Source organism: Pterocles gutturalis, unplaced genomic scaffold, assembly GCF_000699245.1.
Source record: "Pterocles gutturalis isolate BGI_N339 unplaced genomic scaffold, ASM69924v1 scaffold6283, whole genome shotgun sequence".
In the NCBI taxonomy this organism is placed as follows: Eukaryota; Metazoa; Chordata; class Aves; order Pterocliformes; family Pteroclidae; genus Pterocles; species Pterocles gutturalis.
The window spans coordinates 9,441-24,008 of NW_010117941.1; the positions used below are offsets into that span (position 1 = coordinate 9,441).

The 14,568-nt window shown below is 43.9% G+C and overlaps 1 protein-coding gene across 1 annotated transcript in view; it reads left to right on the top strand.

Annotated features, from left to right (window-relative positions):
- Positions 1–14,568, top strand: part of COL26A1 (collagen, type XXVI, alpha 1) — a 166,936-nt gene that overhangs the window by 9,262 nt on the left and 143,106 nt on the right. The window lies entirely within an intron of this gene.

Here is a 14,568-nt window from a genome sequence, read left to right on the forward strand (position 1 = left end):
TTATTGGACAGAACAATAGTGACCAGCTGGGCAAGTGACCCTGGCTTTTCTGGTCGGCAGAGGAATTCAGCATCTGAGTTGTTCAGATTCTCGTATGCAGCTTAAAGTGATCTGGATTTAGTTGCTTTTAATTATCAGCTGGCTGATTCACAAGGCTTTGTTTTCCACCCTCTTTCCCAAGAAAAAGACCATTCCCTTAAATGCTCGGTGTATATTCTATAGAGCAGCAAAGTCTGTGAACTGAGACTTGCAAGTTCTCTTTTATTTCCCTTAAATAAAATGGGAATAGTAATACTTCCCTTCATGTAAGGGAAGGCTCTGGGGAGTATTTAGTGAGGGTGTGGTTAGATCTTGGAGGGAAAGCTGCAAAATCCGAAGTATCATATATGAATATATGCAGAAGTTTATAATAAATCTATGAATGATAATACTTGGCGCTTGTATAAACTTCCACTCCTACAGAATAGAGGTCATTGTGCTCCCTGTTTAATGTACCTCTCTGAGCCCAGATGACTGAAATTAGTCTTTGGGAGTTAGTCTTTGCCTGACCTTGGGCAAAAAGAAGGATTTAGTCTGGAGGGCAAGCTGAGATGTGGGAGAAGGAGGTCTTGGGCAGGGCAGGCTGGAATGAATGGCAGCAGAGGGGTGGGGGATGGGACCGGGCAAAAAAAAAACTGTCTGCAAGGAAAGGCTTGTGGGAGGCTGAATATGTAACACGCCTATAGAAGCAGCACTGACCCAGGGGCTCAGGGTAAAAACACCTGCAACAACTAGTGCTACCAAACAGTACCAGCCCTTGAGCAAAGGCAGGTCTGGGCTGTGATGCTGCAAGCTTTCTCTGCTCCCATGCAGCATCTGATGTATAGCAGAAAGCAAAAGGCAAATTAGCTCTGTAGGATGTTACAACACTTGGCTTAGTGCTGCTGTAAATCAGCGTAACTTGCAGCAAAATATATAGTCTCCCTGCAGTGTATTTCAGGCTACAGCACTGAGCCAAAAGGTTTAAACTATCGCACAGTAAAATGCTCTCTCCTGGGCCGCTGTTACTGGAAGTCACTAATGTATATCACAAACGATACAAAAATTTTGGATTACAAAGTTGTAGGATTTCTTAAGCTGTAGGCCTGTGGATAAGCTTTGAATGAGCGTACATTGCAGACAGAAATAATGAGACCTCATTTTGCCAAGCACCACAAAAGTACTTGAGTCCTGATAATGTAATTAAAAAGCTTGCTAAAACCCTTTAAAGACCTCTGCAACCAAACCCATTGGAAATTTCTTGCAAGGACTGCAGCAACATACTCATTTTCTTGGGTAATGTCCTTTGAAACAATCAAGCTCTCTAATTATGTCTGTCATGCCTTGCCAAGTGGTTATTGGCTTCTGAACTAGGGGGTTTTCAAAGCAGCTTCTACAAATTTTGCAGAAAGTCAACTTTCAGCTCTCAGGTACCTTTTGGAGGAGTTGCTGCATAACCTTTGGGAAGGTAAGGGTGAACTCTGTCGTGGGAAGAGAGGGGAGAAGTGGGGATGTGGAAATGATAGGACTCATCCCAACTTGTGACAATTCTTGAGCTGAATGCAATTAAGAACTAGATTGGTTTGTATCAGACACTTCAGCTGGTGTCATGGTTGAGCCTGGGAGTCACCTTGTGCTGCCCACATCTGGGTTATTGATTTGTATCTGAATATCTCTGTGGCCTGTGGAGGCACGGCTTGCTTTGCAGGGCACCTCTGTGACCTTTGTGTGTGGTTGTGTTTTGTGTGGGGTTTTTTTGTTTTTGTTTTTAAAAAGCAACCAATAGGGGGGAAAAAAAACTCTCCCAAAAACCAACACCAAGCCCCACACAAGCATTTGACTGGAATTCCCCACACTCCACATGTCCTGTGGCTCAGATATTGCCAGCAATAATTGAATAAGTGAATAGGCTGTTCCCATGGACATATCAACAGTTCAATAGTTGTTGTTCTGTCAGTCTGTACTCCATGCTCTGAGGTTTATCCAACCTTTTTGGTTTGTGTATGTAAGACTGAAGCTCATACCAGTTTTTTTCTGCTGCAAGAAGTATGTGACATGAGTCTGTCTGTGGAAATAGGAGAAGAGAAAAAACAGGTCATCTGTCTTTAATGGCTTTCCCTTGAATTTGCCCCAAGCTTTTGCAAGTAGCATGTGTTTAAAATGGGATGTGGGTGTTATCTGGTGTCAGTTGCTGCTTCTTTGCGTGCATAGACTGAGGCTCTTCTCACCAATAGCTCTAGACATTCTCATTCCTAGCAGAGTGGCGATGGGTGCCTGTGAAGCCTTTGCTTTAGGAGATTGGATCTCTTGCATGCATCAGTTTGCACCCTTACCAAATTTGTAGTTAAAATGCTGTTGTGGAGTTTTCCACTTTGCATTGGTGGAAACAGCTAGGTTGCCCTGCCCTTTTGAATTTGCAGGTAATTTTAAACTTCAGCAGTCAAAAAGCCCCTACAAACCCTCATCGAATGGAGTTTGCCATACTTAAAATTCCCCACAGAGCAGGGCAGGAATTTTTCTGGCCAAATGTCTGTATCTCTCCTTCAGACCTCCTGCTGTCCCCTCTTGCTCAGTGCTGCTTTCTCCCCATCCGGTTTCCCACATGTGTACTCGGGAATGTTTCAAGGCAGTGTTATCATTCTTAAGGAATCTACTGTGCGTGCATAGGCTATAGAAGTTTTTTTTCTTCAACTGTTATTACTTGGCCAAATCGAACCCATTTTCCACCTGGATACCGAAATGTAGATCTCCTCCCTCAAGACCATCTCCCTTCCAAATAGAGGCTTCCAAAGCACCAAGGCACTAAAGCGGTTTCTTAGATTGCTCAAGAATTTTTTAATAATAGGGAAAGGTGTTAGTGTTTCTGTTCACAAGAGAAAGGTTTTCTTTTTTAATTTTTTTTTTCTCCTAATGAACAAACTGGATTGCAGCAAGGTTTAAAAGAAGAATACAAATAACTGTTCTTGGCCAGACATGAGGTATGGAGACTGCTTCCAAAACCAGTGAAAGCTTAGGAAGATGTGTTAAAAGCAGAAGAACCTTTTCAGTTAAAAATAGGTAATTAGAGCACTGTGTTTCTAGGTGTCTTTGTACAGTCTATAGACAGATATTGAAGTGCAGTGGGCTCTGTAGGATTGAAATGCAGTCATCTGCTTAAAAGTGAGTTTAAAACTTGATGAGGCAATACAGTGTTCACTAGCAGGGGTTTGGGACTACTGTGTGCAGGAGAGCTGGTCTGCAGCAAACGCTGTGTCGTTACTGCTAACGGCCTTGGACCAATGCAGTCGGCAGAGGGAGGGGCTGGAGAAGGGTGAAAAGGAGGCAGCTGGTACAGCAGGTTATTGTGCGCCAGTACCTACTGCATCCAAACTGTGCTCTGTTCATGTAGAGCTTTGAGTTAGGCTTCCACTTTGTGCAGAGAAACCATTTTGAAAGAGCTTGTGACCAGCGCCTGGGAAGTGTTTTAGGGTGATTCGTTACTGCATTTAGATGGACAGTGGGAATGACTGCCTTGAGGGGGCAAGGAAAGTAAAGATGTGATCACCTAACCACCCATGGGTGCGGATGTGCGCTTGTGAAGGGTATTGCTAGTTTACTGCACTAAAGATGATTTTTGAGAGTTTTAGGCTGTGCAAGTAGGAATTTATTAACCTTAAAGCTGTTGGGACATCCTCCTGCCTTCGCTCAGTCTCTGATGTCTCTCCCAACATGCACTTGAATCAAAACTGGCCGTTTGTAAAGGGCAAACTCTGCTCTCTGATCACACAACAGATCTCAGTTTTGATGTTCCTACTTCCCTACTCATGAAACTCCCATGGGTGTGACTGGAACAATAGGATTATTTTCCAAATTATTTTTTTATTGTAGTAACGCCCAGGACAGCCTTGTGCCAGACATGGAATAAAAAGTTTTCAATTTAAATAGCAAATTAACACACAGGCTTTGGGTTTTGTTATTCAGACTGATTAACACTTTGAATACCCAGGCGGAGAGGTTTTGCAAGGCTTTGTCTTTAATGAACTGGGGCTTTGCATGGCTCATCTTGGGGATAGCTGAGCTGGGTAAGTGAAACACAGCTGGCTTTATCTGCTCCATGCAACACAGCCTGGCATTCAGATTCACAAGGACCTGCTGTATCAATAGGCCAGTTACTGGAGAAAAGTGCTTTGCTCTTGGTGTACAAACATGTTGGTAGGGTACAGCCATCCCCAGAAAATATTCCTGGAGCACCAACAGTAGTGTTGACTCAGGCCTAATGCAAATGCTGGAGGATGGGTACCTGAACTTCGGTTGCCTCACTGAGTGCAAGTAGCTAAGCTGACAAGTCAAAAAGGGAAAAGAGGAATTGTTGATCTTAAAGCAGTGTAAGTAGGGGGATTTGTCTAGACTGGCTTATTATTTCTAATCACTTCTTCTAACACTGGAAACATTAGAAAGCTGTAGATTTTCTTGCATTTGGGGAAACACTGTTTCTTTAGTAGTTTCGGTGAGGTGGTTGTTATGTCTGGCCCTTTGTATGCCAGTCAGCTGAAACAGAAGTGATGCGGAATAAAGCTGAGCCTGCACCCTAACTGCGATTTCCCTCTAGAAAGAGGTCCCCTTGGCTCATGAAATCTGGTTCCCAACAATGATGGGTAAGCACATGGTAGACAACTCTTCTAGAAAGGTCTGCTGCATAGTCTCTTGTATGCTAGAGCCCACAAACTACTTTACAAGTTGCTGAACAAACTGAAGACCTAGACTGAATGAAGCAATTGTAATGTGCCACAGGAAAAGAGGAGAGAGGGCAGGTTGAACTGTTGCTAGAAGAGTTCAGGGTTCTGTTTCCCTGACACAGCTGTCTGTACAGGTATTTCCAGTTGCATCCTGACACTTGTGAATCTGAAGCTGATGCTCTGATCTGCTTGTCTCAATGCCTCTTTGGGTCCACAGGACACTGATCTGAGTGATGAAATAGCTCAGGAAAACAAATCTGTATTCCCTTAAAGAGAAAAAGCACTGTTTTGTCTGTGAGATCTCCTTCAACATGTATATATATATATAAGCTATCAAAAGCATACATTTCCAATGACAGTAATATCTCTGCTGTTTAGCTCCAGGAAAAACCTAAAACATGGCTGTTACATGGGCAGATTAACATCATGCAATTAATAGGAAGCAATGGCTTGTTTCTGCCATCCTTTTTTTTTTTTTTCTTTGATACGCTCAGTGCTCTCCTTTTGACACTGCCTTTTGTTCTTGTTGTAATTTGTGGGTTGTGGTGCCAGTATAATGCTAATGAAAAACACTGCTTCATTTAGGCAAAGTCCTTGTGTTCCTGTCATGCATGTGGCTTTCATTGCTGCTGGCAAGTACTGTGAATTTGGCAACGGAGGGCTGAATATGAGGCACAAAGATGCACTGTTGTCTGTACAGAGCTCTAGAAGCAAAAGAATAAATTCAGGAGCAGAGGCTGTTCAAGCCTTGCAGACTAGCTGTTGATGCATGCAGATACAGGCCCTGCAGGGCTAACTACGTGATTTGAAGGAGATGCTGAAAACCAGCAGGAGCCTGATTTGTCCATTGTGGAGAACTCAAATTGTGCAAAGTGTTGTTTTGTTGTGATGTAACGTAGCAAGGGGAATTAAAGACAGCTACGGGTACTGACTTTATGGATGGGGGAGGAGACTCTGGAGCCACAACAGAAGCATCAGTAAAGCACAGGATGCTGTTATAGGGTGGCTGACTCTTTATGCTTGTTTCCTTAATGTTTTTCTCTCTGTGAAGGTTTTGAGGACAAGCAGACGTGTCAGTGTCCTGTTTTTCCACTTACAGTTCCCCTTCTGCCTCCTGCTAACTCAGAGTTTAATTCTGAATGAACTTATGTTGGTGTAAATTTAGACATACTAACTTTGATAAAAGTTAGTCTTGTACTTTAATGAAGATCAGAGCCACTGTCCTCAACTTAAGCAGTTCTAGGTTAGCTCTTCAGTGGAGGACACTTAGAGAAGTGCCAGATGGTGTCTTTGAACACAAGGGTATATTTCAGACAAATAGTTGCTGTTCCAAATCCCAGCTCTATACTGTCAGTCAGGGTCTTAAGGATAGTTTTTTCCTTGACCCCACCCCTCCCTTCAAGGTCAGGCTTTCTAGGAGTGAGCAAACCAGTACTACAGATGTATTGCGACTATGAAGGTAGGATACCTATCTACAACCACATTATCTAGCTGTGCAAAAATATTTAGACTTAGGTCCTTCTTTTGAAGGGCTCTAATTCAGGGAGATTTTATGTTGCAAAAATTGACATACTTGGTTGTAATTGTGCGTGATTTCCACGCTGCATGGATATTGAATGCCAGATTCCATCAAGTCAGGCTAATTTGACAAAGACAGATTCCATGGATATTTTTGTATTTTCCTTTTTCTTCCATCTGAACACTGGAAACTACTGTCCCCTCACTGATGGTGATAAGCTTGGGGGAGGGAGCAGCAAAGGAGTTCAGTGCGTAGAAGAATGCCTGTAAAAGCAAAGCACTTCAAAGGAGTGAACCCCCCTTTTATTTTTGAGCACTCAGTCATGGACGAACTTCTTTCATTTTCATGATGAAGGTAATTATGGTTCAGGTCAACCATATTTATTGTTTGATTCAGTTGGAATATGCCACCAGCAAATTGAGAGGAGCTGGGTCATGGGTATAAATGAGAGGGACTTTATGCTAGAGAAATACTTCTTGTGCTTTGTCAACTCTTCCCCTTCTGCGTGCACTAACAAATACATAGGCACAGAGGTGCATGTATTGAACATGATTCGTTTATTTCTGATACTACCTGCCTGCTCAACCTTTTTTAAGTCCTCATCTGCCCCTGTTATGTTTTGCATTTATATTAGTGCTGATGTACAGGGTGGATCTGCTGTACAAATGAATCAAGCGTGTGTAATGGACAAGTGCTATCATCTTCAGAGCCCCTCCTTCATTACTTACAGCAGTTGGAAGGTGCCTTGTGAATGAGGTGGGGGATTGGAAGAGAAGAGGAATGGTCTCATGGCTGAGGAAGCTAAATGTTGCTCTGGGGAGCTGGATTCCCTGTTTGTCTCTGAAAAAGAGTTGCACCCGTGGCTCCATGCTATTTGGCTTTCTGCTGCTAGGCTTTTAATAATTCCAGTAGGGAGAGGTTTTTCCCTTAACCCCTATAACTTCAATAGCTGCAGAAGGATAAGGCAAAATTTTGTGAAGTTTCCTGTGAATTGAAGTGAGTTCAGCCCTCGAGGTAATGGTGTTTGGAAAGTCAACCATGCACACAGCAAAGCAAGGAAAGCACAGTTAAATGCGCTTGGCTGCAGAACTTGCTGAAGGTTAAAGCTGTTGTGCAGACTGAACTGCGTTTTCCTCCTAAGGTAAAGATTCCTCTGGGGCTAAACTCCCTCCAGCAGTCTCTGATAATCCACTTTTGTGTGGGAAAACTTAAGACTGTTATTGGCAACTGAGTATTTGAAGTGCACTAAGCACAGAACGTATTGCCGCCTGGGGAAGGGTTATGCTATTGGGAGGTACCTAGATAAATTGTCCCATCTTACTCTGCTAGCCAGAACTTGTTTTTATGGCCACTTTTTTCAATCTCTTATTGGGAATGGGGAGGTGTTGTGTGTGTGCAGAAGATTGGAGTTTCTTCCAATCTTTGTCTGACCAACATAGTGGAGTGGGAGACCTGGAACTTGTCTTATTCTTGTTCGTGCCTCTGGCTCTCTGCTAGTTCAAATGTCTGCTGCTGTCTGGCTTCAGAAACACCAGCGGTCTTCCAGTTTTATTCGTTTCCCAGAATGAATGGGCTGTTAGAAAGATTTTTCTTCCTTTTTCACAGGAGTCAGGGTAACCTCTATTAGTGACTATGAAGTACTCAGTGGGAGTAAGGCATGCGTAAAACATCAATATTGACAAGAAGATTACTGTGGCTTGTCATGTCTTCTGACTTGCAGACCTCTTCAAACTTTATAATGGAAGAGCAGACTCTGAACTAAACCTTGCCATCATAAGCTTGTGTGCAGCCACCCCCTCTCCCTTACCAGGTGATCTTTCATGGATTCCTTAGCAACGGTCCATCAATCTGCAGACCTGAATCAATCCATCAACTCTGAACTTTCTAATATTGTGGAGACTGGTGCTCACAGTTGAATTCTGTAGCTGGCTCTTTGCTGGACAATGAGCTGAATGACAGCCTTGGATCCTAAAACCTAGTTACTTGGGGAGAACATGAATTTGGTGAAGAACAGGAGAAATTCAAGCCCAGCTTGGTTTTTATCTGAGCTTTCCAGTAACATCTGATGGGATTGTTTCCTTTTTAGCCAGGTCTCGGCAGTAGAGAGTAATCTGGTCACAGCCAACTGAATTAGCTGGTAAACTTGATCCTGATGAGAGTCAAAGCAAATTCAGGGAGGTATGTATTTGTGAATAAGAAGGGAATAATGTAGTTATGTAGAACTGGATGGTTCAGGGAGATATACCTCAGAGGGCCTGGCAGCCTTTGTACCTGGATTTCTTGCCATGTAGAGGGCAACTTCTGCTCCTGGCCTCAGTGGAGTGTATAAATAACTAACCCCTCTAACAATGGGCTGCAGCACACAATGTATGAATTGCTGTTCTAGCAAAGCGAGTGGGATGCTGTACTATTTACACAGAGAAAAGGCCACAGTTTGCTTTCATTGAGTCAGAATGGCAACTTTTTCCCAGTGAAAGTCAGTGACCTTCTGATTTTATTGAAATTCCTCTCTAGGATTGCAGGGAAATTGATATCTCCAGTGAAAAATGTTATGAGGAAACTTGGGGAAATCTATCTAGCTATGAAAACACTCCTACTGTTTTCTGTGCCCTAAATGTTGATCTCTGCTAAGTATAACACACAGTGTGTTATCCTTGTGGAAACAAAAAGATAATTCAGTGCAGTTGCTTACACAGCACAAAGCTTTAGGGCAAATCACAAGCATCAGAAATGCGAGCCTTATTGAGAGACTTCTGTAATATTTATTGGGAGTGGGGAGGGTCAGTTTGTGTCCAAACACATGCAACAGGTGCAGATGAAACAATCCTGTGTATAAAGTCTTTTTGGTTTGGTGTTGTTTGTTGGTGTGGTGTGTTTTTGTGTGTGTTTTTTTTTTGTTTGTTTTTGTTTTCCCCTCCCTTCGCTTGCTTCTCTCTTGGCCACTTAATTCTTGGTGATTTGAGCTTTTGTGTTGTACTCTATGGCATGTACTTTCATCAAAAGTACTAAAACCACACTAAATCTCCATTTTACTTAGCTCTAAACCAGCATAAATAGCTTTGTTCAGAGTCTAACCTGTAGGATTGTCTCTGCTGAAAGTGCAACATTTCATGCTGGTAGGAGCATGGTTTGCTGTAAGGCCGCAGATATCAGGAGCTGTAGCCGTGTCCTTCACTCCAGTGAACACATGTGCCAGAAGGTCCTGTGTGTGGTAGGTGTTGCCTGCTGTAGATCTGTCCTTACCAGGGCATGGCAGCAAGTCAGCTTTGTGTGTGGAGCTCAGCTGTCCTCCCACTGAAAGAAGTGATTAGGCAAGAATGTAGCTGCTTTCATTTTCAAGCTCCACGCTGCTGATTAAACAGGCTGCTTGCTGAGTCCTGATCAGTTCAGCCCAGTGGTTTCTGACATGGTTTGGTTTGTGATCACTTGTCCAGTGAAATGAAGCCTACTAACAACTAAGTCAGCTTTTCTCTTGCAAACCCCCTAGAAGGTCCTCCAGGGTCCCCCAGGAATCTGAGAAGCTTGGATAAAAGCCAGTAGTTTGGACTAGGAAAGATGTAAATTTTGCTTTGGGGGATGGCTCCCTAAGTTTGCTGTGGTGTGAGTCTTTCGAAGTGCTCACAGTGGGCGAATGGGTGGAAGAATGCCTTAAGCATACCCTTTGAGTGGTGGGCTTAGGAAACAGTACTGTGCAAGTCCATAATGGTGAGAAGCAGGGGAGAGAAAGCTTGCTGTCAGTGTCTTCCCATCCGTGAAATGATTGCTCTAAGCTAATTCAGTCATGCTAGCCAGGAATTAAGCTATGATATGTGAGTATATGGATGTTCTGGAACTTACAGTATTTTAGCCTGAGTATTTGTTAACTTACACTTCTCTGTCCCCTAGTTCTGGAACTTACAGTATTTTAGCCTATTTGTTAACTTACACTTCTCTGTCCCCTGCAGTCCCATTTCTCTCTCACTGTAGGCTGTACAGACATCCAGAAGGTCCAGAGGATGAACTGTGTGCATCCAAACCCTGTAGGATTGTAGGCTGTACAGACATCCAGAATGTCCAGAGGATGAACTGTGTGCATCCAAATAAGGCTTCTGAGGAGGGGTGCAGCAGGTTCAGAAAGCTGGTGGGGTGCAGAATATGGCTTCCTCCCAGGCATCTGCCTACCAAACCAAAATGCAGCCCAAGCTCCCTGTGCAAGTCCAGCTGCCCTTTGAGGTCTTCTCAGCCTGCACACCCTGGAAAGTTAGGTTTTCTTGTCTTCTCTGGTATCCAGGTGCCTGAAGCCATGCATCACTGCTCTTGCTGAGTCAGCAGAGTGGGCAACCCCCTCTCAGCAGCTGAGCGAGGGGTCCATTCAAGCTCAGAATAGTAGTTTTCAGAGTATCTCCAAATGGGAGCAAACTGTTGAGTCTGCTCCAGTTAGCCTGAAATGACCACACTAACATCCTGAATCTACACAGTAAACATGATTGGATATCAGCTGGCATCAACACTCTTATTCCCTCGAGAAAGACGTTGTCAGCTGTGATCAAGACATGAGATCTTGGTCTGTAGCCCTGGACTGAAACTGTCTAAATCAGTAGCTTGCAGGCCATAGTCAGCAGATCCTCAGTTGTCCATGAAAGTCTTCCCAGAATTAAACAGGGTGTGAGAGGATGGCATCTCTTTGGAAATGGCTGTGGAAAATGGACCACATGAGACTTGCCTCTCTAAGCAAAACAGTGGAAAACCAATTCCATGAGACACTGCGGGCATCGTGCTAAATATGCTGGTGATGAGCATGCAACAGACCCAGCCCTAAAGGAGCTGCTATTTGGATCATTGGTAGGAATGTTCCTTTTGAATAAGCAGCAATATATTCTCTGCCATCCTGGACGCATGCCAGTAAAAGTCCTAAACCTTTTTTACTAGCATCTGCATATAATATAAAGGGTCATTTATAATCTCTGTAAGCCATGATGGAGCCTTTCGTCACTTTGTCTGAGGTCTGCTTGCATGCTGGAGACTGTTCTTGCTGACTTTTGGCTTGCAAAGAGAAATCTTGGGGTGGTTTTGTCTGTGTCTCTGTCATAGTCACTGTGCTATTGTATCTACAGTGAGTCCCAAGCTATATATCCTAATGCATCTCATGATCAGCTGTGTTCCTGTCTTCTTGTCTCACCTGCTTGTGTGCCACAGTAAAAACCAAACACCTAAAAGTTGCATTTGTAGGAAAATTAAGCCAAGAGTCTGATGCTTTGCAAATTAGAGTGTACCTTTCACTCCTGGGTGCGTTACCTTTGTAACCAAACTCTTCTGTCTGTTGGTAAAAAGAGAAGTTAGAGAAATCCGTGTTTGTGTTGGATTATCTGAGCATCTTTGGGCTCTGACTGTTTTTTTTCTTCTTTTGCCCTCGTGATCCAAGTCTGATGTTTTGCAAATGAGAGTGTACCTTTCACTCCTGGGTGCGTACCTTTGTAACCAAACTCTTCTGTCTGTTGGTAAAAAGAGAAGTTGGAGAAATCCGTGTTTGTGTTGGATTATCTGAGCATCTTTGGGCTCTGACTGTTTTTTTTCTTCTTTTGCCCTCGTGATCCACACTGTTGTGGTTCTGCTTTAGAGAAGAATCTGAGAGTGCTGAAGTGTAAGTGTTGTGGTACTTTATCACTGTCACTGCTCTCTGGGTGCTCCTGTGGAGGAAGGTGGAAGGTTGTCCCTAGGTTGGATCTGTTACTTTGCCACGGGCTACTAGTTCTGTTCAGCCTGGCAAACCCAGGTGATGGCTTCAGGCAAGGAAACAATGAATGGAGAGCCTTGGGGAAGCTTCTCACTTCCTGTAATGATTGCTTCTTTTAGAACAGGTCCCTGAACAGGTCATCTGAAGAAATGAACCTGGGAAAGTGTTGGATTTCTTCCCCCGCCCCTCGCCCTCCCTGTGCAGGCTTCTGTCCTGTGCGCTGTAGTGTGGGAGCAGCCTTAACCTCCAACTGCTGCCTAAGATTCTGTCACTAGATTGTAACAAGGTCTGTCCTGCACATCTCACTTCCAAGAAAGGCTTTTCCAAGGCAGAAATGACAACTCGACTGCCAAATTCCTTGGATCTGCGAGGGGATGCGTGTACCCGAACAGATTATTCCAAGGACCAGGTAGAGCAAAGGTACAAGAGACCTACTCAGGCAACAGCAGTTTTGAACTTATTTGGAAAGAAAAATCTGTGTGCGTGCTGGCAGCACCCACTGAATGAAGCCCCTGGCAAGCACAGCTTTGTAGATAGCTTAAAATAATCAACCTTTCTTGCGGTTTTTGACATAGGGAGCCTGCACAGTGCCACTTGTTTAGGTCCAGATCCACAAAAGAAGTGCTAGACTCACAAGCTCGTTGAAAATAATCCTTGAAGGAGCAAGATGACATTAAATCTGTGTCTACCCAAGGGAAAGCTAAAGGGAATAATGGGTAGTTTCTCATTTCTCCTTAGGAGTTGCAATTTGGAGCTGCCATTATACATTAACCAGAGCAGATAGGTTGCCAGATTCCCTCTGGCAATTGCAGAGTCTGCCTCCAACACCTGCCTTTCTCTTCTGTATTGTGCTGGGGTGTGCGGTGGTGTTCGTCTTTGTTCACCTTCCCACCTCATTTGCCTTCAGGAATATGAAGTGCTCTAGTTTCGGCATCAGCTATGGAGGGTTTTGCTCAGAATGCAGTTGAATCTTTTTTTACCTGACACAGAAGTGCTTTGTGCGTATCCAAGAAAGTGAGACAGGTTGTCTCAGAAGCCCACCAAAATCAGCATTAGAGTAAAATAATCAGTGTAGGATAATCCAGCTCCACACCATGGAAACAGTACTACTTTCCAGATTACTCTGTGGTGGGAGAAGGTCAGAGGGACACATATATTTGATTTATTTGGATTTCATTGATGAGCCAGAAAAATGGTTTTGATATGAGGGTTTTAAAATGTTGAGTAACTTTATTCTGAATTTGTTAGTATCCCTGTCCCTTCATGCTCTGTGGCCTGTTGCTAGTGTGCATACTACTTCGTTCTGCTCCTGTGGTGGGACCAATTCCTCTCCTCACTGCATGTTAGTGAGAAGCTTTGTTTTTCATAATTTCAGGACGTATGTTTCTGGTGTTATCCTGTCAGGTTCTGTGTATGTGCAGTTTGTTTTGCCTGACATGAAATGTTTTTGCCCTGAGGCTTGTGCAAAAGGGTTATATTGCCCTTCCGAAGGCTGTAAGCACTGCTAAATACATGCTCAAGGTAAATCATACAGAGCTATGGTTTCCCCAGCCCCTCTGTGCTTGCCCTTTCTTCCGGCTGCTTTTCCTTCCACGCTCAACTGGCTGTTCCCATGGCGTGAGGAGATCTTATCCAGCAATACCCGGCTGAACAAATCCCATGACTAAGGCTTGGGAAGATGACTTGAAATTAGAAAGAAAACTTCACTTTGAATTATTGCATTTCCAATATTTAGCTCCTGTCTTTGTGTTTCTCCTGGGTTTGCTCCCTAAACTTTCTGCAGAAGTTGTGTTGAGCCTGTTAAAGGATCTGCTCTTATCATGTGATCTGAAGTTTCATTAATCTTATCTTTTTTCCCCCATTTTATACTCTTTGGTTCTAGGATGTAGATTTTATTAGAGACATTTGGGTACTAGGGTGTCTGATCCCTATTTATAGACACCACAGACCCTCAATAAATCTGAGAGCAGTGGTTCTCTAGGACCTCCCTGCCAGCCTGGGGGGCACCTCAGATGTGACTCTAGTCTGTGCTTCCTGATGAGGAATTGCAAGCAGATTTACAGTGAGCAGGAGCAGTGATTGCAGGAAAAGCTGCATAGCTCTGCCTTGACGCAGCTGATGGGCTTGATGGCACTGGGTAGAAAGCCACCCTCTCTCTGGGTGCCCCAGCTCACGCGTCTGGTCATAGCTGAAGGTTTGGGGAGCAGACTGCTGGCCCCAGCTTCTCCATCATGGTCTGCAGCGCTGTGCTCAGCTGCTGGCATGTGTGCCTCCTATTCATGGAAATGAGAGTTATCCAGAGAGCAGGGAGCCTCCTGCGGAGATAGGAGGGGAATCTAAAAAGGAAAGAAAATGCAACAAATGCTGTAAATGGCAAATACTGTATAAAAATTAAACTGCCATGGGAAAGGTGTGTTAGAGAAGCAGAGGGTCTGCAGGTGCCTGCTTACACTGTGCAAGTAGCTGATTTTTGGTATGCAAGGCTGGGGAGCCACTGCAATACTTTGAGAAAGGATAAGCTGTACTGGAGGCTTTAGATGGATGAGGAGCAGGACTCTTCTGCATGTACAGGGAATGCTTACACAAGCACTTCAGGTGTTTTG